Here is a 25,897-nt window from a genome sequence, read left to right as displayed (position 1 = left end):
ACCCTGGGAAAAAAGACTTCTCGGAAAAATTGAATTACTGCGTAGGGATATTGGTCAAGTCACAGAATATATAAGAGGTGTTACAAGTAGAAAAGTCATTAAAAGAGCTGAAGAAATAATGCGGAGCACTGCAAGACACTCGAGATACGATCCAGAAAATAACACAGCCCAACAGTGTCTGGATACATTAAAACAAAAACTCTCCGTCTATTCAGGACGATTAAGAAGGTATAAAGTTAGTAACAACCGAAAATGTGACAATGCACTTTTTGAGAACTCTGAGAAGGCGTTCTACCGAAAACTCAATTCCACCGTAGAAAGTGTCGACAGGTCTTACCCAAGCCAAGAAGAAATTCATGAGTTTTGGGGAAATCAACTTTCCACACCAGCTGCTTTTAACAACAATGCTGGCTGGATAGAAGATACGACACGCAACTGTCACCACTACGTCACTGCTAACTACGAACCATTCACGACTGAAGAAGTCTCAAATGTCATCAAAGAGCTTCATAACTGGAAATCTCCTGGACCAGACGGAGTTCAGAACTTCTGGCTTAAAAAGTTTTGGAGTATTCATGAGTGCTTATCAACATTAATTAATCATGTTATTTCTAATCCGCAGGAATTACCATCATTTCTAACTCAGGGAACTACTTATTTAATACCCAAGGATCAAAATAACACCCAAGATCCATCCAAGTACCGCCCAATTACTTGTCTTCCAACCTTGTATAAATTGGTCACAACCTGTGTAACCCGGCGTATCTACCAACACTGTGCTCTAAACAATATCATAGAGCCTCAACAGAAAGGATGCGCTAAGGGTTCCATGGGTTGCAAAGAACAGCTTATCATCGACTCAGTCATTTCTAACCAGGCATTCACTAAAAAAAGGAACCTTTTTACTGCATTTATTGACTATAAAAAGGCCTTTGATTCAGTACCGCATGAATGGCTAATAGATATATTAAAAATATACAAAGTAGATGATAACATAGTGACCTTTTTAAGGCATATAATGAGAGATTGGAAGACTAAAATTCACCTCCAAATACCTGGTGAAAACAATATCGAAACCGAAAATATCGCAATCAACCGGGGCCTATTTCAAGGAGACTCGTTGAGTCCATTGTGGTTCTGTTTAGCTTTGAACCCCCTTTCCCAGCTATTAAACTCCACTGACTCAGGTTTTAGCATTAAAAGCAATAATACTGTGGTAGCGAAGCTCAATCATCTGTTGTATATGGATGATTTGAAATTAATGGCTTCCACTCGAGAACACCTAGAAGAGATGCTAAAAACTGTAGAAACATTTTCTAATGATATTAGTATGCAGTTCGGTCTAGACAAGTGCCGTGTTTTGAATATAGTCAGAGGAAAGGTACAGCCCGGTGGATTCGATATGCAAAATGGCCAGAACATCGAGGCCATGGGCGACAACGATATGTACAAATATCTTGGAGTAAAGCAGGCGCGGAAAATTGACCATAAGCAAATGAAAACTGAGATAACTACTGAGTTTATAAGAAGGGTAAAACAGCTGTTTCGTTCACAGCTTAACAGTAAAAATTTGTTTAAGGCACTAAACACCTACGCTTGTTCCGCGCTTAGCTATTCATTTGGTATTGTTAAGTGGACAAAAACGGATATAGAAAATCTTCAGCGAAAAGTACGAACACACCTCACAAAGGCACAAAAACACCACCCTAAAAGTGCAGTAGAACGAACGACATTACCCCGGTATTTAGGAGGAAGAGGACTTATGGATATAGGTGAGCAATTAGATAAACAAATTGCTAATTTAAGAACTTATTTTCAGATGCAGGCTGAGACATCTACTCTACATCGCGCTATCTGCGCAGTAGATGACACAACACCGATCAAACTGAGGGAAGCAGAACTGCGCATAAACCACCTTACTAAGGACGAAAAAGTGCGCGCCTGGATGGGTAAACCTTTGCACGGGCGACATCCCAATGAGGTCAGCCAAGATTATGTCGACAATATAGCGTCGAACTACTGGTTGACATCAGGAAAGATGTTCCCTGAAACGGAGGGTTCATTACTGGCCATTCAGGATCAGGTTATACCAACCAGAAACTACCTGAAATATATCATCAAAGACCCTCAGGTTCAAAACGACAGATGCCGATACGGATGTCAAGCCCAAGAAACCATCCAACATCTTACAGGGGGCTGCCAGGCATTTGCTGCAACTGAATACAAGGAACGGCATGACGCAGTGGGAAAAATCCTTCATCAAGAGATAGCTATCAAGCTGGGACTTCTCCAAACGGACCATCTCCCGTATTATCAATACGTCCCTGAGAGTATGCTTGAGGATGGCAACTACAAGCTATACTGGGACCGCACTGTGCTCACAGATCAAACAGTGGCACATAATAGACCAGATCTCGTACTAGTTAATAAATTAACAAGACAAACAACACTAATTGATGTGGCGATACCTAACAACAATAATCTACGTAGTAAATTCACTGAAAAGATCGCCAAGTACAGAGATCTAGAAATTCAAATACGAAGGCAATGGAGAATGCAAAGTACCCAGACGATACCTATTGTTATATCTACTACTGGAGTCATTCCGAAGAACTTCCTCGAAAGCATAAAAAGGCTGGGTCTAAATGAACATCTTTACAAGACCATGCAGAAAGCTGTACTACTCGCAACGGCCAGATGTGTACGAAAATTTTTGGGAGATACACCTGCATACTAAGTCACCTAGGGCTCGATAACACGGAAAGAGTCCCACCAGAGCTCAATCCTTTTGATACCGTAGGTATCTGGGATGAGTCAATTTTCCCCTTAGAGGGAGTGTGAGCCGTATGGCTAAATCTGGATAATAATAATAATTTGCACCATACTGTCGGTGGAAAATAGTGTCGCGCACGCTTGAGTAGCAATTAAAAAACAAAGGAGTTTTGAATATTGTATTGCAAAAAACTCTCAGGGATTTCATCAATAGATATTTAAAGAATATCTATCTACCTTGGCAACATTCAAATTTTCAGTTTTTCACATAGTTTTTGAGGGTTAAAAATGGCCGATTTCGCAATTTTTCAATTTTTAATCGCTTATATGTCAAAAACTATCATTTTTAGAGAAAAGTCACCAAAGACCTTTTCTCTTTGGAATGATCCAAAAAACCTAAAAAAACCTTTTTCCATGCAAAAAAAATAATTTTAGAAAAAAACAAAAAAAAAACGTTTAAAAAATTTTTGACCACCTTTTGGTCCTGGCAACATGCAAATTTGTTAAAAGGAGTCCTTTTTTAGTAACATTGTGCAAAAAATCCGAATTAGAATATTTTTCCTAGCAGATGCGCAGTGGCTTTCTGGACTAATAATTATTAAAATTCAACAAAGTACTACACATTGCGCCATTTAAAAAATCCTGGAATCTGACTACAATTAGCTTACAATATAGTTAAATTAACAGATACGATATCGTAGGTATCTGGCATCTGGTTATAAATATACATTTAAATGCAAAATATATTTAATTCGACGAAAACCGCAAACAGACATTTGGGAAAAGCGTCACGAACTAGATTCCGATAACAAATAAAATATTGTCGGAACGTGGCTACTACCCTCATAACTCATACATATACAGGGATACTGGGAAATATGGATACTTAAGACCTTTCTAAATTGCCTATTCTGATTTTCGCATTTTCTCATGTTCCTCTACCCATCTATCATCACTCTTGCATTATTTTGGTGTTTTTTCCTGAAGTGCCCGAAGCCGTTGAAAGAAGGCGGTATCCGATGTTGGTGTTGGAACAGATAAGGGTTGCTTATAAAATATATAAAGATTGGAATTTGCGTATTTTTGTTGATTTACAATTTAAGATCCAGATGGTTTTAGATTTTCTATTTCTTTTATATGCAAGAAATGTTTGCCTGTTACACTCTATGCCATACATTATCAAATTTTAAATAAAATATTACGATTTGATTTATTTGTAAATTCGAAAATTCGATTTATGTCCATGTTTGTTTTATATATCGCACGTCTAATTCTATAGGGACGTATGTCAAAAACTTAACTTGTTGGGAAATCGCAAAAAACGCTTTTGCGTGTCAGCCATGCTTTCTTTAAAAATTATTTTTTTTGTTTATAAAATACCTATTCCTAAAATTTTTTTCTTGATTGTTAAGTATCAGAATTGTTCTATAAAATACGCTAAGAAAAAAATTAATTTCTTAATTCAAAGTAGTCTTTTTTTTCGATTAAAATCAAATAATGTATTATACGTCTCTATTGAATTAAAAATGTAATAAGAACATTGGCCACTATTTTGTATGTACCTCTATTGAAATAAAATTATATGAAGCAGGTGTGCCTCATTGCGATATCCGTCAGTATTGAATTAAAAGAAATGACCAAATAACTCATTATGAAGAAATGTGTCTCTCTAGAACCATAAATAAGTTTCGACTTTTATATTACAATGAGAAATGTCTTCATAGAATTAAAATTAAAATAAAATTTTCTATTTGCATTAAAATTTGGGTCTCTATTGAATTAAAAAGTACTCAAGTTATGTGAAATAGCATGTGGTGTTTTATCTTTTACAAGTTTATATTTTCAATAATCAAGTTAAATAAAAAACCAAGCTGAAAAATAAACATTTATTTAGAACTTAGTAACTAGAAAAAATTAAACAAGGAAATATTAATTTCGATACAAATGTTGTCTTAATTAATAATTTGTTTTTGTTTCGTGAATTAATCTTGCTGTTACCTATTCTATTTGCAGTATGTCATTATAGTAATGTGCATAAAAGTCCGGGATAAGATTTTTATTGAGAAGGTCTCTTAGATCAGTTTTTTGTGTTCCGATAGTGGAATTATTTGCAAGTACGCAGGCTGCAAATTTAGGGTTTCCAGAGGCTTCAGTTTTTTTGCTTTAAAGCTTCTCACAACAACTTCTTCATAATTTTCTGCGTTGTGAGATTCTTTGTAAAAAAACGATTATGGCTTGTTTCTTTCGGCCTTAATTACTTTAATGTTGTTCCATTTTACTACATTGCCACTTTTGTTTTTGCTGAAATTACTCCCCCACTCCTCTTGTAAATTTTTTAAATTATAGAAACTTTCACACGATAATTCATGTACCATGAATGGTTTTCCAGTTTTTCGCGAATTTTTTATCAATGTTACATACTGCTCCGATGTATAGATGGGGCCAGATTTCAAATTACGCTTTATTTGTTTTTCGATGAGACTATGACCGTTATCGCTTCGTTCTGTGTATGACCGGTGATCATAAATTTATGTGTAATTGATCTAATATTGTAGTTTAGGACGGCAAACATGTAGGCAGTAATGACAAATTTGTTCTTCTGTTGTCCGCAGCAGTTATCAGATAAGAATATTATGTCCAAAGGTTCCTGACTTTGATCACTGCATTTTTTCAAATATTGGAGCACACAGGATCCAATTTCATTCGCACCGCGTTTAGCTGTGACCTCAGTCCACAAAAAACAGTGGACATCGCCGTACGCCGACTTGCTCTGTTGTGGGTTTGACAACTCCGTCATTGTGAAATTGTACGAATTGTGCTTACATTTATAATAGAATGAAGACACATCACCATTGGGACATTGGAACACTGCTTGCAGGTCGTAAACTACTACTTTATTTTTTGGGGTTATGCCTAGTCTGTCCGTTTCTTTTTGCAATCTGCAAGCCAGTTTCTCTTCATGATGTTTGGCATATTTCTCCTCCATTTGTCAATTTTCTTAGTAATATCGGTGTCCTGAAACAAAACAAATAAAAATAAGTTTCAAAACGCTGCATAGGTGGGTAGACGTGATTACGAAGAAAAATACTCACACTTTCACCTGCGATACTCTCTCCTATTGGTACATTCGATAACTGATCTACATTGTCAATTTGCTCAGTCATATTGGTGTCCTGAAACAAAATATTAATAATAATAAATAAACTCTGGGGTCCTGACCTCCAGTAGTGGTAATTTTTCAAGAAACCTACTGTCGGGAGTTATAGACCCGCCATTACGGTGTGTTTCCCAGAATAAGTAAAAAGTAAGTTGACAGATACGAGTTTTATAAAACACACTTACATTTATACTAGCATACCGATCCAATGGTTTTGCTTCTGTAGTATCAGGCTTGTCAGGTGGCCGAATGCCAGTTCTGTTTTCTGTGGTATTAGTTGGCTGTGAACATAATTAATCGAAAATTAATATAATAAATAAAAATTAATTTCATGACTAACAAATTCTTACATATCAAAGTCACTACAAAAAAAACGGTCAAAAACTTACTTGTGTTGTTTTAAGTAGACCTAATATGCGACGACTTGTTCCATCTTTATTTAAGTTTATTCTTTTACGTTTCATTGTCGGATTCATTTTCCTGAAAAACAATACAGTACCTATATTTTTCTTTTGATTGCAAATATTTACATATCAGATTGGGATTTTTTAATTCTATGCAGACACAATATGGTTTACTTCGAAGCAATCTGAAGCTTTTTAATTCTATACAAATTCATATTAAAATGAGGCAGAAATGGCATATAAAAAGTGTTAGATATTTAATACAACACTATCGGAATTCCAAAAGCGACCTCTGAATGATATTATACCTTAATTCTATATTGCCATATTTTGATTTATGCACAGAAACAGAGTTTCGTTTTAATTCCATAATGCCACTTTACGCATTACATATTAAAAAATTAAAGAAATTTATTTCTATATACCTGTATTTCGAAATATGGCTCTCTAGTCTCAAATTCTGTCGTCGTACTGGCTCGCTCTTTTGTATCAACACAGCTACTTCTTTGCAATGCGACAGCTCGTACACCACCACTCACTTCGAAGGCAGACGCAACACTAATACGCTCCGTATAGAAATAAATTTTCGTTAAAGATCGTTTATTTCGATAGAGACGCATATACTCAAATCTATGCGTGGGAGTTAGATAGAAATTAGTTTTTTAGATTGAACGATAGGTGGCACTACATGGAACACAATGGCATCCGTAGTTTGATTTAGCCACATTTTGAGATACGCCCCTATAGAATTAAACGAACGATATACTGGGTGAGGCAGATAAAGGGCCTATTAGAAATATCTCGAGAACTAAAGGCAACAGACTCATGAAAATTGACATGAAGGGGTTTTGAAGAGTGATCTATTTAATCAAAATATTTTTATCTATTTGCTACTTCCGGTTATACCGGAAGTTGCTTATAACTTCGTTTTTTTAAATGGGACATCCTGTATATTTTTACATTTTTGGGTTCTTCTCGAAGTCTTATTTCTTAAAATATGAGGTTTCGTATTGTTATACAGGGTAGTTTAAAAGATAATTACGTTTTTTTTTATTAATTTCGTAGCAACTTTAACACACTGTAGAATTGGAGTAGTTTGACATCAAAAACTTTATTTATGTTCAAATGATTTTTAATATGGTCTACTATTGTCAGAAATCCTTAGTATAGCTAATTGTTGAATTTTAGTATACAGGGTTGGTCGAAACTCGGAATGAGTATTTTCTGAGTTTTCTTAAATGGAACACCCTGTATTTTAGTATTGTAATGAAATGATATTTATGTTACTTTTTTATTTCTTAAGCATTCCCTATACCTAACTGCTTTAATTTGTACTTAATTGTTAATTGCACCAACAATCTTAACTACGTAAGTATTTTGATAGCTCAACCATTATTGGGAATTTTAACGATCAGTCTAGATTAATATGTATTTATTTCCGAAAAATTATTTGTGACTGAATAGTTTCAAGACCAACCTAATAAAATTTCACGGAATTTTTGTTGCAAATAATGTTTGGCTTCAATCACCAATAACTTACAAATTAAAGCAGTTAGGCACAGGAAATGATTATAAAATAAAAAAGTACCATATAATATCATTTCATTACAATACTAAAATATAGGTTATTCCATTTAAGAAAACTCAGAAAATATTCATTCCGTGTTTTGAGCAGTCCTGTATACTAAAATTCAATATAAAGCTATACTAATAATGTTTAACAATAGTAGACTATATTAAAAATCATCTGAACGTAAATAGAGTTTTTGATGTCAAAGTACTATAATTCTACAGGGTGTGAAATTTGCTACGAAATTAATAAAAACACGTAATTATCTTTTCAACTACCCTGTATAATAATATAAAACCTCATATATTAAGAACGAAGACATCAAGGAAAATCCAAAAATGTAAAAATATACAGGGTGTCCCATTTAAAAAACGAAGTTATAAGCAACTTCCGGTATAACCGAAAGTAGAAAGTAGATGAAAACATTTTCATTAAATAGATCACTCTTCAAAACCCCTTCATTCCAATTTTCATGATTCTGTTGCCTTTAGTTCTCGAGATATTTCTAATAGGCCCTTTATCTGCCTCACCCTATATAGGGCAGTCAATGAGAGCAAGAACAGGTTATTACCTCCGAATTCTATCCTACTGCATGGATTTTAATGAAATTTTGGAAATAGCCTGAAAATATCTCCTTGTTCAATGTCTACCCTATGCCGATGTGTGCTTTTATCTTGGGGGCGGTTCCCACCCCTTCTCGTGGGTGAAACATTTTTTGGTTAAACAACTACGGAAGTTGCTAGAGAACCCAATTCTAAGCAAAAACTGCTCCATAATTTTTTTTTTCGAAAACTCAATACTTTTTGAGTTATTCGTGTTTGAAAATTGGTCATTTTCATTGAAATATAACAAACACCTTTTCAAAAGGTTTTTGGCGAATACCTTAAAAACAATGCATCTAACTAAAAAAAATATATAAAACATTTTTGTAGCTCATAAAAAAACAAAGAAATTCGTTCCTTCTTCAATCTTCTAGTTATAACAAAAAAAGAGATATGGTAGGTAAAATGAGTTTGTTTTTTGGTGCATGCTCAAAGCAGTGTATTCAACTTGAAATAACAGAGAAACGGTCGATTTTATGTATCTAATGCTGCCAATGCCTTTTATTGTGCTTGAAAAGTCCTTTCAAATAAGCAATATTAGATGTCGATTACATTCACACTAAGCGAGATATGCTGCAAAAAATTGATGACTAAAAATTTTAAGAAAAAAATTGAGAAGTATATTTATCCCCTCACCCACAAGAATTTAAATGCATCGTTTTCCTTCTACAATACATTTTACTACAGTGTCATTTTTATGTTCAAAAAGTTGAACGGGTTTAAAATGAATGGTTTTTGAAAAAAAAAATAAGATCAAATTATAGAGCGCATATTTAAATTTTCTTAAAAATCTTCTGTTTCTCCATGTAACTTGAAAATGATAAGAGATACTGTTATAAAAAATAAAATCAAAATGTTTATCTAGAAGAAACCTTCATTTTTGTATAGCATCTTTTTTTTTTTTGGCATCTCTTATCATTTTCGAGTTACATGGAGAAAAATAGATTTTTAAGAAAATTTAAAAATGCGCTCAATAATTTGATCTTATTTTTTTCAAAAACCATTCATTTTAAACCCACCCAACTTTTTGAACATAAAAAGAACACTATAGTAAAATGTATTGTAAAAGGAAAACGATGCATTTAAAATCTTGTGGATGAGGGTTTAAGGTTAAATACACTTCTCATTTTTTTCTTAAAATACGTTAGTCATCAAATTTTCTACAGTTTATCTCGTATAATTTGAATGTAATCGACATTTAATATTGCTTATTTTAAAGGTCTTTTCAAGCACAATAAAAGTTATTGGTAGCATTATACACCTAAAATCCACCGTTTCTCTGTTATTTCAAGTTAAATACACTGATTTGAGCATGCACCAAGAAAACAAGTTTTTTTCACTTACCATATCTCTTTTTGTGTTATAACTAGAAGATTCATAAAGGAAAGAATCTCTTTGTTATTTTATAAGCTTCAAACATGTTTTATATAGTTTTTTTAGGTAGAGGCATAGTTTTTAAGCTATTCGCATAAAACCGTTTGAAAAGGTGTTATGTTTCAATGAAAATGGCCAATTTTTAACCAGGAATAACTCAAAAAGTATTGAGTTTTCGAAAAAAATTATAGAACAATTTTTGCTTAGTATTAGGTTCTCTAGCAACTTCCGTAGATATTATTGTGTTTTCAATTTATCAATCAAAAGTAAAATGAAAATTAAATTAAATTTTTTTATCCCGATTAGGATCAACTAGGAGATACTGAACCCACGAGAGAAGATAAGTATAACTTAAGGTAATTTAGACATTATTTTTAATAGTATAAAAAGGCACCCTGAGATTTTTTATTCATTTTTTTTGTATGATTTGCGACAATTAAATAATTAATCAAATAAATAATAATTAATATAAAATTAATAAGAAGCAGATCATAACAATATATAAGCAAAAAATCTCCCACCCCCAGAAGAGGTGGGAACCGCCCCCAAGAGAAAAGCACACATCGGCATAGGGTAGACTTTGTTTCTTGAGCTATTCCCTACTTACTGTGAAAATATCACGAAAATCGATATAGTAGGAGAGAATTCGGAGCCACATACCCTCATTGACTGCCCTAATAGGTCATAAGATTCTTTTAATTACTCAAGTAATTACCAATTTGCACTGAAACCAGTTTGTTTTTATTTTATTTGATGATCGAAAAGGATGTACAGGTCGACAGAAATATCTGAAATCGGCAAGGTCAGACCGATCGAAAACTTTGGTTACGCGACGTTGTCAAATCAATCGGATTTAAGAGATTTTCGGTTTTTTGTTTGTTACCTGCTTTACAGTAAAATTGATAACAATTGTATAATGATTTTACATTTTTAGTATGACTGATGATGAGATTATTCCTGTTGTCAATTATTATTTCAGGTAAATAAAATCAAGTAATACTATTTTTTTATTAATGACTTTATTGCAGATTTAAATACAGAATATTGTTCAAAGGTATCCAGCAACAGCATCAGAGCTTCTTCAAATTTAACCATCTAGCCAAATAAAGTATTTTGTCAAGTAATGAAAGTCCAAATTTGAAAAATATTCGTCTTATCTCCAAATATGTTGGCCAGTCCCTTCAGTACTAACAATGGTATTTCATCAGATAATTCGGAAAATGGTCAGGACAGTTCAGGTTATCTTCAGCCAGATGTTTTAGGCCATGGTGGTCAATAGCTTCTCCGTTGCTGCTAAAGATTATCTGGCACGGTCATGAGCACCTGGTCTTTACCGGGTTAGGAGGTTCTGCAGATTTCCACTATTCAAGTTTTGAGACTACAGTCTCTAGCTGGTCAAAGGAAAACGCCAAGACTTCCAACAAAGGTGGCCAAACCTTGTCATCATCGACGCCACTTTCTAGTTTACAAGAGCATTCATTAATTTGCATAGATGTCGTCCAAACTACATAGTTGCAATAGCATATCTGAACCAACGAATGCCTTATTACCTAATTTACACTCGAATCCACAGTCAACCGCAATAGTATCAAAGCTTCTTTAATTTTAACCATCCAACCAACTTCAAGATCTGTAAATAAGCATTCTGAACCAAAATTAAATAATAATAATCCTACTTCAACTGAACTCTTTCGGGCTGTGGTGTCAAAAGTTCACTACATGCAAATAGCAATAATGATAGCAAAGTCAAATAGCAATGATGATTGCCAACCTTCGTCGCGGAGATGGAAGTAAAGAAGAAGATCCGACTTCGTATGGCAAAGGACAGAAAAATATGTGTCAGGTAATGAAATATCCCAATTTGAAAGAATCATCGTATTCATCTCCAAAAATATTTGCCAGTCCCTTCAGTATTACCAGAATACTGTGAAGGGTATATTTTCTTGGCACATAAAACTTTTTGAAAGCGTACAAATTGCATTTTCACTATCAGATCACGAACTTTCAAAATTTCTTTATTTTGTATTCTCGTGTGTACAATAATTTCTGTTCTATCTATCTAATCAGCCCTAAACATCCATCCTTGGATATAGGCCTCCTCTTCCTTCTTTCATGCCTGTCTATCTTGGGCAATTTGCATGCATTTTGACCCAGTGTGCTTCTTCAGGTCATCTGACCATCGCATTTGTGGCCTTTCCCTTTTTCGTTTGTGGTTCCACTTTTGTGTCCGGTGAACTTCCATTTAAGCTTTGCAACTTGGGTTGAGACATCTTTCACTTTTGTTTTGTTACGGATCCATTCGTTTCTTTTCCTGTCTGATAGTTTAATGTTCAGCATTTTTCTTTCCATGGATCTTTCTGTCTTTGCTATTTTTTCCATATTTTCTTTTGTAAACGACCATGTCTGAGAGCGATATATTCATATATTAGAACAGGGAGTATAAATTGATTGAAGACTCTTGTTTTTAGATATTGTGGGTATTTTCTGTTCTTTAGGATATAAGACAGTTTTCCGAATGATGCCCAGGCCAATCTTATTCTTCTCTTTGCTTCTTCTGTCTGATTTTCTTTATTTAATCTAGTGATTTGTCCTGGATATATATTATATATACTCTTTTACTTGTTCTATTCTTGTTTGTGCCACTGTAATTATTAGTTCTTCTTGTTGACTGGTCATGGTTTTTGTTTTACTGTAATTCATCTTCAGTCCTATTTTTGTCAATTCTCTATCTAGTTCTTTCATCATTCTTTGTAGTTCTTCACTTCTTTCTGTTATTAATACAATATCATTAGCATATCGTAAGCGATTCAGATATTGCCCGTTTATGTTTATACTCAAGCCATCCCAGTGTAGTTGTTTGAACACATCTTCTAACACTTGGTTGAATAGCTTGGGCCAGATGGTATCTCCTTGTCTTACTCCTGGGTTTATTTTAATAGGCTCCGTTTGTTTCATTTTTATGTATTTGTAATTAAGTCGGTATATCTGTAGTCTATTCTGCTGTTTTGTAGGGAATTCTTTACTGCCCAGTGTTCCACATTATCAAATGCTTTTTCAAAGTCCATCATTGCCATGTATTATAGCGGAATATGATATTCGTTAGGTTTTTCGATTAATATCTTCATCATTAAAAGGTGGTCACTTGTACTGAAGTTTCTTCTAAATCCGGCTTATTCTCTTGCCTGGTATCCATCTAATTTAGTTCTTAATTTGTTTGTTAATATCTTGGTTAATAGTTTGTACATCACATTTAGTAAAGTTATGGGTCTGTAATTCTTTAGATCAGCGGTTCTCAATATATAGTACATGTACCACTGGTGGTACATTTCATTATTTGAGGTGGTACACAAAATTCAAAACAGCCAAAAGATCAGCACCACTATTGGCACAATTATAGTTAATTAGATCACCTAGCTAGATGGGCATTTTAGTTAGGTGGTACCAAAAATAATAAAAAGTATTTGGTGGTACCTGACTCAAAAAGATTGAGAACCGCTGCTTTAGATCCTTTTTATCTCCTTTTTTAAACAGTAGCAGTGTCACTGCTTCGTTTCAAGTGTTGGGTATTTGTTTTGTCATTAAAATTGTATTCATAATTATGTACAAAACTTCTCTAGTTGTTTTCCCACCATTTTTCTGTTATAATTCAACTTCATTCAACTTCATTTTCTGTCACCTTCAATAATTTCTGTTATATAATGAAAATTGAAGTATCAGATTTATTCCCTATAGTAACTGATGAACTTTTACTTTTGACTATATTGACCTATATCACAACTCCATCTAAGCGTGAAATGATTTCTCGATATATTTCCTACATATCTGAAAAGAACCTTGACGAAATCCCTTACGTGAAGTTTAACCCCGATACGAGAACTTTTATATTTGTTTTTTATTATCAACGACCCGCTAATGGACCGTCCTAGTCGGTACTAAGTTGACAGGTTTAATTTTCTTTTGGACATATTTTCAATCTTACTTCTAATAGCTTGTCACGACAACCTTCGATTTTGCCGTCCTCCGCGAAGAAATGCGGAGACAGAAAGTGTAGCGAAAACTACAACTTCGAGAGAGCTACTTCCTGCTTCCGGAATGTAAGGGATTATCTTTTTCAACAAAAAAGTCAATAAGAGGGGTGGATTTGGCCAGTTTATATTTTGGACGAGTGGCATGTACCGGGTGTCCCAATAAGAATGGCTCTCGGCCATATCTCAGGAACAGGGGCGGCCCATCGGGGTAGGCAAGGTAGGCGCCGCCTACCCTCTTCAAATGTAGTACAATAATATAAATTATTAATATAAATTACTTATTTCAAAATTGTAATTTATAAATTTTGACACAGTATCTACAATAAAATAGCAAAAATTATCCAAATTATTTTTAAAAATATCCAAAAAATTTTCTCCGTAGTTATAATTATTGTACGCTCTTTGTAGTATCAGTAGTACTGTATAGATTCTATATTCTCCTTGGTCAGGCACTCGGGAACGTAGCCTGAAATAGAACGACGCCAACACCGAATTGACGTGCGATCTCTCTCTGTTTACGCGAGCAGGCCTGCTGCAGGTCTGCTGTTAGCGACCGTATTCTACGATTTTGAACGGGCGGATAGGCACAGAGTCTTATAGCCGGACCTACAAAATTTTATCAGTTGCTTCTCTTGTGTCTTGTGAAACTGTTTTAAAATAATTGTTTTTTGATTTTGGCTGTTATTAGTAGGTTAAGTATTGAATAAAACTAGGTAGGACCATTTAAATTTGTTTATGAAAACTGAATAATGTGTTATTAGATTATATAGATAATTAAAAATTTAAAGCGAGGTTAATTGTTAACTTATCAATTTATTCGAATAGTAAATTATTATTTGATACATAAATAAAATAAGTAATATTTGACGTTGTTGAAACGTAGGTGTGTTAGTTTTATTGGTGGAAAAACTTTAGTCATCGAATATGAATATTTTAAACGATGTAATATGCAGTTTGATCGAGACGCCTTTTTCAAGGCGCCAAAATCAAGAAAGATTAGTAATTATTTCAATGGGCCGGCCTTTGCAAAATTTAACAATTTTATCCACAGATAAGACAAAAGACAATCAACCATTTTCGAGATCGTTTAAAACAATATGGTATGAAAATCATAAATGGCTAAGCAGAAGTTATTTTAAAAATTCACTTTTCTGTTGGCCTTGTCTGTTGCTCTCAAATTTGAAACAAAATGTTTGGGTGAGTCAGGGATATTCAGATTTGAAAAATTTATCAGCTAGTGTAAAAAAACATGAATCTTCGAAAGAACATTTAAACAATTGCTTAGATTTAAAACGGTTAGAAAAAAATAAACAAACTACTGACAGTGCTTTCGCTATACATATTTCTCTATCTAATAAGATATATAATGAAGCAAGTTGAAAAAGATTGAAGAAGTTGAAGAAATTGATGTTACAATTCTTTTAGCAAAACAAGAACTTACATTTCGCGGTCGTGATGAGAGCCATAATTCTTCAAACATGGGTAATTTTAAAGAAATTTTTAATTTAGTAGTTAAACGCGATCAGAAAATCCAGGATCATGTTAAAAAATAGAAGGGGTGTTCACGGGTTTGTCAAAAACAATACAAAATGATTTAATAGATTGTCTTGCCGATTACGTAAAAATGAAATTTCAACAGAAATTAATGAAAGTCAATTTTTTTCTATACTAGCTGACGATACTACTGATATAACCGAAAAATCACAGTGTACTTTAACAATCCGTTTTGTTAACAAAGTTGGTCAGGTAACAGAAAGATTTTTAGGGTTTTTTGATGTTAGCGATAATAGATCTGCAGAGCTCTATATAGTTTAATTTCAAACGTGCTTGAGCCATATGATTACAAAAATAAATTAATTGCTCAATTTTACGATGGTGCAAGTGTAATGGCTGGCTCTTTAAACGGATTACAATCAAAAATTAAAGTAGATGCTCCAAAAGCAATTTTTACACATTGTTGCGCTCATAGATTACATTTAGTATTGCAAGACGGCTCAAAATGTATTACAAACTGTAGGATATTTTTTGTGGCCTACCCGAAGTATATGTGTAGCCTACCCGCATACTGAGGTCACGAGCCGCCACTGCTCAGGAACCGTTTATAGTACAGCTTTGAGAAAAAATATTTATAACAAAAGTTGCCTCGGGAAAAGCCTGGAAATTATTTTCATAATATTGTAGGTCTTCCGCTGGAGGGCGTAATTAAATATCAAAAATTAAAAAATCAAAATTTTACCAAAATTTACCTAATGAAAGGGCACTGGAAATCCAATCATCGTATTCTTCATAAAATTCTGCGCATATTTGATTTCACAAGTTTAAGTCTAGCTTTGCAAATAAGAGGTGGGGGTGAGTGGGAACCTTCTTATGAAAACATGGCTGTAAGTCCGGCTCTGCTGAATCGAATTTTGCATACTTCTTGTTGTTGATAGCTCTTTTTCGTCAATGTAAGTGTCTTATTTTCGAAATAGCCTAATAAGTAATTTGCAAGTAGGCGTTATTTAATTGTTTTCAGAAATCTAGTTTTCTTTGGAAAATATTAAATGCAAATATGCATTTTTAATCCTCTACTACAAAATTAGACCAAATTAGAAACATAATACCGAAAACTGCATGCAAATACCTTTTTTCTATCTCGAGATATCTTAAGAAATGTGTAAATTTTAAACATAACTACCCTAACAACACAAAACATTCCAGGAATGTACTATCAAAGTTCTATTAATGTTTGAATGTACTGGACATTCAAGGAATATTCGGTGAATATCTGATTAAGTTATTCGTGGAATGTTACCACAAGACATTCTATGAACATACTACCAATGTCCTATATTTTAAGAGAGGCCATTTAATTACTATTCAATTTGCATTCATTTTCAACAAGACATTCTATGAACATACTACCAATGTCCTATATTTTAAGAGAGGCCATTTACTATTCAATTTGCATTCATTTTCAAATTTGCTGCACGTGTATATGTATTTAGGCAATCCAAACCACGTGACTTCTGGTTCTGGTTGGCATGGCACAGGTTACAGAGGTTATGTTTGTAATATCATTTCATTTCATCATTTCACTGTTTATCGTCATATTTTGGATTCATTTGGATTTCGTTTGCTGTATTTTGTGAACTTTATAAACTTTACCACACTGCAAAGTGATTATTTAAGGAAATTATTATTGGAGACACCAGATGTTTGGAGAAAGGTAGGACAAACAATTTTTATTAATGTTCATTTTTCTCTGATATTTATCAATATTGATGAATTTTGCAAGCAATAACATTATTTCTTTTATTGTTTTAGATATTTATTGAAGCTGAGAATAATTGGGGATTTAGATCCATATACAATTCAGTCAGAATTGGATTTTACCATAAAGTGCATTCCATCAAATTACTATTATAGATATTATAGATGAAAGCATACAAAAGCCTTCAGGCACATAAATATTTTACAGCTGGATTTGTTTTTAAAGTTGGAGTAAAGTTGGAAGTCACAAGCAACAACTTCGTAAGTACCTACAAGAATATTGAGGAAATCCAGCTCCTGGATACTACTGGGCAAACTAGAAGATTGAAGAGGACAAAGCCTTTTGAACTAGTTTGAGTGATAGTGAAAAGCAGAGCATAATGCTTGTGTCCATGTGTATGTTAGAATAGTGCGGTTAGAAAAGCAGAGCATAGTGCTTGTATGCCTGTTAGATTAGATAAGAGACGCTATGGGTAAGCTAAATGTAAGCTATGGGTAAATTAAAATTGCTCATTGGTCAGAGTTATGACCAGATTGTAATTCTAATGAACAATTCAATACAATGAATCGTCATCGTAGTGATGATTATGGAAAAAAATATATGACAAGATTTTGTGCAATAAAAATGTTTATATTTATCAAGGATGTATTATTTGGTATGGCTACATATACAGTTGGAAAAATGAAAGAATACCCATGAATGAACATATAAAACACGCTGTATTTTCCTGTCACCGTGTCACAAAGAAAATTGTCCAGTGCAAGTAACAATAATCATTACATGTACTTGTGCTGACCAGTTTTTAGTGTGACACGGTGACAGGAAAATACAGCGTGTTTTATATGTTCGTTCATGGGTATTTTTTCATTTTTCCTACTGTACTTCTGGTATATCGTCGGTGATGTGACAATACCTCCTATCTGCTTTTTCATGAATTTTGTAGGAAATGAAAAACTTGTTTGGGCCACCTCGTGTTTTCATATATTTTTTGATTTGTTTTGTAGTAAATTCAACTATCTATTTACTACAAAACAAGTCAAAACTTACGTATGAAAACAGGAGGTGACCGTAAAAAATGTTTTTCGTCTCCTGCAAAACTCATGAAAAAACATATAGGAGGTATTGTCACATCACTGACGATATATTTCAGAGAATGTCTAAAAAATATACTTTGAATGTCCTAAGAACATTCATGGAATGTTTCAACAAGACATTCAGTCTAAACAATATACTGTGAATGTTCAAAGAACATTCGTAGACATTCATGGAATGTTCCAACAAGACATTCAAGGAATGTTTAAAATGCTGACACAGCACTTTCCTGGGACTTTCCAGGGACATTCGTGTGCTTTTGGGGACATTCCAGGAATGTTTTCAATATCCTGTGTGTACCTTCTAGGAACATTCCTGGAATGTTTTGTGTTATTAGAGTATTACTGACACCGGTAAACGAGGTTAAGGAAAAATAGTGCGCTATGGAAAAAACAAATAAACATTTTCCAGATGTAAACGTATATATTGATTAAAACAACAATAAGACAAACAACACTATAAAATATAAAAAAAGAAATAAAAGCCACTACCTACTTAGCCTTAGCGACCGCCTAAATGTTCAAATTGTTGCCCATCATTTTCGATGTAAGTATTTACTCTTTCAAGAGTAGATTGAATAGCAACAGATTTAACTGTTTTAGACTTTTATTTATGGGGACGAATTAAAGACCTTGTTTTTGCCGCTAGGCCCACTACTCGAGAATACATGATCTAGAATCTAGAGAATATAAAACGCCATTCAAAGCATTGCGAAATCAGAAATTGAGACTGCTGTTCAATCTACTCTTGAAAGAGTAAATGCTTGCATCGAAAATGATGGGCAACAATTTGAGCATTTAGGTCGTCACTAATTAAGTAGTTGCTTTTATTTCTTTGTTATATTTTATAGTGTTGTTTTTCTTATTGTTGTTTTAATTAATTATATACGTTTACATCTGGAAAATCTTTATTTGTTTTTTCCATGGCACACTACTTTTCCTTAACTTCGTTTACCGGTGAAATTAACAGTTGTTTAAAATCTACACCTTTCTTAAAATTTCTCGAGATAAAAAAAAAGTATCGACATGCAGTTTTCGGTATTATGTTGCTAATTTGGTCTAATTTTGTAATACAGGATTTAAAATGCATACTTGTATTTAATATTCTCCAAAGAAAACTAGATTTCCGAAAATAATTAAATAACGCCTACTAGTTAGCATATTACTTATTAGGCTATTTCGAAAATAACACTTTTACATTGACAAAAAAGAGCTGTTTTCAACAAGACCAAGTACGCAAAATTCGATTTAGCAGAACCGGACTTACAGCCATTTTTTATAAGAAGGTTCCCACTCACACCCACCTCTTATTTGCAAAGGTAGACTTAAACTTTTGAAATCAAATATGCGCAGAATTATATTTCGAATACGATGATTGGATTTCCACTGCCCTTTCGTTAAGTAAATTTTGTAAAATTTTGATTTTTTAATTTTTGATATTCAATTACGCCCTCTAGCGGTGGACCTACAATTATGAAAATAATTTCCAGGCTTTTCCCGAGGCAACTTTTGTTATAAATATTTTTTTCTCAAAGCTGTACTATAAACGGTTCCTGAGATATGGCCGAGAGCCATTCTTATTGGGATACCCGGTACATAAATATGAAACTATTGATATAATAATTTCAGTTGTGTGGACTGTATGCTTTTAGATTACTGGTTCAATTGGAATTTAGAGAGCGATTATGATAATACAGACAATATTTTAAGTATATAAAAAGTCTTACCAAATCACTGTTTCACCATTCGCAATGCTATCACATCACATATACCGGAATCACACGAGGTTTAAATGTTTCGTGCACGAGTTTTAATTGGTTTTAATCGATTAACAGTTTATTTATATCGGATTATTGTCTTACACATTGCAGAGAGAGGAAAAGCGGTTGTTCAGCGATAATGTAATCCAGAGTAGGGTTCAAGACATGTGTTACCCAGAGATTGAACCCAGAGAAAAAAGTTCGCGTACTTTGCCTTCAAGCAAAGAAAGCAGTGAAGAGAAGTGTCGCCAGCGGTGGTCGACACAAGATACATGAATATGCTTATATCGCAATGTTTATGCATAATGCCTATAGTTGGGTAGGAAGTGGGGTGAAGTCAGTAAGGAATTATTAGTAAAGGTTGGATTTAGGAATAGTTGAAGGATAAAAATTGTTGAAAGGATACAGCGAAAAATCTAAGATTATTTTTTGCTTGTGAAAAATTGAACACCTTGGTTTTAACTAAGTACCCATTATATCTTATATTATGCAATTCAAAAAACACTTTTTGGTACTGCAAAAAGTTGCATCTTTATAATTTATGCAACGAGGTACCACAAATTAAAGAAAAATTTATTCTCGTAGATTAGATCCGGAGATATTGCGACTTTATGAATTTGAAGTTATGAATTTAGTTTTTGAAATCGTAAAATAGAATGGGTATTGAGTATAATGCTTCACGTATAAACCATTTTCCTGTAGAAATTCTTCTCTTTTTCTTCAGCCTTTCCAACTTTGGAACATAAATTCCGATATAGGTCTCCCCCAATTCAATCCAGTGTTATCTCTTTTGCGCCACTTGTTTCCAGTTGGTTCCTCCAATCTTCTTAATGTCATTATAAGTAGTTGGTAGGAACTCCTTTAGACAGTCCTACCAAGGAAAGTAAATAAATCGCCGCCCTCCTCAGATTCCAGGAGTTTTACTGACCCGGAAAACTAGTACCTGCTTAGGGTCCCTTGTCCAGGGTCACAGATGAAGACGGTACGGTGTGTACGGCGGAAGTGGCGACCCCCGATTTTAGGGTTCGTGTAAAATTAAATGTAGCGCCTGATCCAGACATAACACAGGTCAGCAACTGTGTCATTAGTGACCCGTGGCCCGTGGCTGAGAAATACCTGTAAGAATTACCTTTTATTATAACGGAGAGATGTTTAGCGGTTATGTATTTCTGACTTAACGGGTAACTTACTTTGGCCCCGATGGTATAGGCAAATACCCATGATTTTGTGGTGGTGTTTTGATCCTCAGGATGATATTAAATTCTTGGTTATTTTGTGTATTAAAAAAATCCATTTAAAAAATAGTTGCTTAAGCCCGTATAACATTTATTTATCCCATAATATTTAAATTCTTTGGTATTTTTTGTTTGCGCCAATTTGTTCCAATTTGGTTGTACCTTGTCATATAAGTATAGTATTTTTTAATCAAAAAATAATTATTTAACAATGCAATATGCCTAAGAGAATCTTGTTTTTCTAAAAAATGCTTGGCTCCCTCAAGAAAATTGATTTACCGCCAAAAGCAGTGTTAGGACTATTTGGCTCAAAATATTTTATTACCTAGCAGAGTATTTATTTCTTTTCTGCTTCACGCACATATAAACGGCAATAAAAGAAAAAGTTAAATGGACTTTATTGGAGTTTCGCCATTAGGTTTTCATTACTTACTGACCTTGAGGAGAGACCCTTAGATACTAAATTATCTTTATCGTATCTTCTTACAGTAGAACCAGATATATTTTCGTGTTTATGAATCTTTCAACGAATATATTGTGTTAACTGTTTATTTTATTGGAGATAAGGGAAAAGTAAGTGATTAAGGGATAATTACTTTGTACTGTAATGTTTAAACATAAAAAATATATGAGAAAAACATTATTTACTAATATTTTGTTTTTGCTTATCCTAATTTTGATGTGAAAAGCTTACTTCTACACCAGATAATGTCAATGACAATGTCGCAAAACTATTTATTTCGTACATAATGCATATTTACTCATTGCACCAACGTATTCAACTGAGGTTCCCTCTCCTTGATTTGCTACCTGAGTGTCCTTCGTGGTTTGAGATATTTCTGTACAATTGTAACTTAGGCGCCCTCTGGAAAATTGACTTTTTATGGGAACTAATTTTTTAAGGATAAAATAATACTTAAAAGAATCATATCCGTATAAAATAAAGGAGCTAAGAAGAATCCATTAGGAAAAAGATTTTTCTGTAGCTGACTGTATACCGTATATCACAAAAAAATTTAAGTAAAATCCTTTATAAAAGGTATATTTATTAAAATTCCCTGTAATTCCCTGTGTAAATTGAACCACAATCCAAAGCCTCAATTGTAGTAGTATAAATAGATTAGAAAGGCTAAAAAATTCAATTTTGAAAAAAAATTTTCTTAGAAAAAAAAATGTAAGTAAAATCCTTTATAAAACTATATTTATTAAAATTCCCTAAAAAGGGCTACATCAGAAAAGCAGAACTAGTTTTCGATCTGATTACAGATCATCATCAGTGCTGAATAGGATGCTGACATGCTAAGCCAACAAAATTGAAAATATTTGGGTAAAACCCTTTAAAATTAAACAGGCATGGAAACGTTGACTAGCATTATTATAATTAACATGGATGTATTAAATATCACATGATTAGGCCCCTGGTACCATTTGCCCCTCATTCGAGTTGAATTCGTTCAAAGGTTCTGCTACCTCACATTTTGAACGGTCGTTGGCAACTTTCGATGGTCGTCGGCAACGGTCGACGGCAACGGTGTTGACAACAATTATGTCTAAATCCTGACCCATTACTTTGTGCCGTGTAATTTGGGTTGCCTATATGAACTTGAATCGGCGAAATGGGCAAATAAATAATAAAATTTTGCTGTATTAACCCCTTTAAAAATTCACATTGTAAGACAAGAATAAATCAAATATGTAGTACCTTTTTGTAGATGTATTTAAAAATGAAACTGAAAAGTTATTACTATAAAGAGTGATATGTACCTATACTGTGGCTATATGCTTGACTAAAATAAAACAACGATTAGATATATAGTCCTGTCGCCAGGGGGGGTACAACGGCCTCGTTAATTCAGATGGACTTACCCAAATTTTTTTTATGTATTTTGACCCGTAGAACACGAATTTTTTGGGTAACAGTTGATCCGGATGTCGATAAGATTGTTATAGACCAAGAACTTGAGGAATCAAATAACAGCGATTTTTGGCAAAACAAAACAATATTTTGTATTTTTTGGGTCATTTTAAGCAAAAAATATTTCTACAAGTTTTTTAGTAGGATGCACAGTTTTCGAGATAAACGCGGTTGAACTTTCAAAAAATCGAAAAACTGCAATTTTTAAACCCGAATAACTTTTGATTAAAAAATAAAATAGCAATTCTGCTTAGCGCCTTTGAAAGTTCAAGTCAAATTATGTCGGTTTTGATTATTTGCATTGCTAAAAATTTATTGTGTTATTGCTAAACAAAGCTACAAACAACTAGTGCGTGAGTGATGTTTCTATGATTTCTCATTTAAAATCGAACGAGTAGGTAGAATAGGTACTAGTGCAATCAAGACTATTTCTACGTTACATGCGTTAAAACGCATGTAAAAGCACGGGAAACCCTACGTGTTTATAGCTTTGTTAAACAATAAAAAAATAAATTTTTACCAATGCAAATAATCAAAACCGATATAATTTGACTTAAACTTTCAAATGCGGTAAGCAGACTTGCTATTTTATTTTTTAATCAAAAGTTATTCGGGTTCAAAAATTGCAATTTTTCGATTTTTTTAAAGTTCAACCGCGTTTATCTCGAAAACTGTGCATCCTACGAAAAAACTTGTAGAAATATTTTTTACTTAAAATGGCCCAAAAAATACAAAATATTGTTTTGTTTTGCCAAAAATCGCTGTTATTTGATTCCTCAAGTTCTTGGTCTATAACAATCTTATCGACATCCGGATCAACTGTTACCCAAAAAATTCGTGTTCTACGGGTCAAAATACATAAAAAAAACTTGAGTAAGTCCATCTGAATTAACGAGGCCGTTGTACCCCCCCTGGCGACAGGACTAATAAAAAAAATTAGATATAAAATATTTCGGAAAGTTTTTGGGTAATTTTTTTCTTAATCATCCACTCTTTTTGCACATTTTATATTTTTAACTTGGTATCAGAGCTAATGGACAGTATTTCAAAACTTAAATACTTTTTGTACCAAGTATGTATTTAAAACTTTGGACTTTAGTGTGAGTATTTAAATGTCAAGTATTTAAATACTCTATTTATAAATACCTAAGTACTTGGCATTTAAATGCTCTAAAGTCTAAAGTATTTAAATACCTACAAATAAGTATTTAAATTTTGAAATACGGCCCATTAGCTCCGATACCAAGTAAAAATATGAAATGTACAAAAAGCGTGAATGATTAAGATAAAAATTTACCCAAAAACTTGGGTACATTTTTAGTATTTAATTACTTGGTATTTAAATACTTTTCAACATCGGTATTTGTATTTATAATATTTGTATTTATAATATTTTCCCAAATTTACTAAAATTTGTGATTTTTTATATCCAATTGTCAAATCAAGCATAGCCACAGTTATAGGTATTTACCTACAGATTAATCTTTATAGTAGGTAATAACTTTTTAGTTGCATTTTTAAATATATCTACAAAAAAGGTACTACATATTTGATTCATTCATGCCTTACAATGTGAATTTTTAAAGTGGTTAATAAATACAGTAAAACTTTATTATTTATATGCCCATTTCGGCGATTCAAGTTCATATAGGCAACCCAAATTACACGACACAAAGTAGTGGGTCAGGATTTAGAATCAAGTGTTGCCAACTACCGTTCAAAATGTGAGGACCTTTGAACGAATTCAATTCGAATGAGGGTCAAATGGTATCAGGGGCCTAATCATATGATATAGGGCTTTTCATTCACAGTAATTTGTTTCGAGATTCTGTCATATGTCGTATAATCCGTGTATATTAATATTGTAAAATTATATATTGTAAATTGTATTTAACTCATCCATGTTAATTATAATAATTATAGTCAATGTTTCCTTGACTGTTTAATTTTACAGGATTTTTACCCAACTATTCTCAATTTTGGTGGCTTAGCAGGTCAGCATCCTGTTTAGCACTGATGATGATCTGTAATCAGATCGAAAACTAGTTCTGCTTTTGTGATGTAACCCTTTTTAGGGAATTTTAATAAATATACCTTCTATAAAGGATTTTACTTAAGACGAAATAGTTTTCAATCCTAATAGTAAATTATTAATATTGAAAATATTAAAAATATTACTAAAAGATTTTTAAATTGAAGACTTATTGGTACACTTTCCTGGTGACACCTCCAAGACTTCTACAAGTTGCAAGTCAAATGGATGCTGCAGTGAAGATTTTACTTAAATTTTTTTTTCTACGAAAAAATGTTTTGAAAATTGAATTTTTTAGCCGTTTTAATCTATCTATACTACTACAATTGAGGCTTTGGATTTTTGTTCAATTTACACAGTTAAATTAATAAAAAATAGTCAGATTTCTTTTAAATTGGTTGTTAGTAAAGACACACCACTCGTAAGATAGTCTTACATTTATAAATAAGAAAATCTAATTAATTTCATACCAGGATATTATGCTTCCAGCCATTAATATATAACTGTACAAAACACAATGAATATAATGTATCTAGTTAGAGAATCCATCTTCAACAATATCCTGAAGTTAAATTACCCAGAAAATAATTGTAACAAAATATCAATTATTTGTATTCCAAACAATAATTCGCCGAATGAAGCAAATACAATGAGAAACTTCCAAATTTCTAGTAACTAAACTTCGAGGAAGGTAGTGGCTGTCT

This window comes from Diabrotica virgifera, chromosome 3, assembly GCF_917563875.1.
Source record: "Diabrotica virgifera virgifera chromosome 3, PGI_DIABVI_V3a".
In the NCBI taxonomy this organism is placed as follows: Eukaryota; Metazoa; Arthropoda; class Insecta; order Coleoptera; family Chrysomelidae; genus Diabrotica; species Diabrotica virgifera.
Note: the sequence above shows the minus strand (reverse complement) of the source record.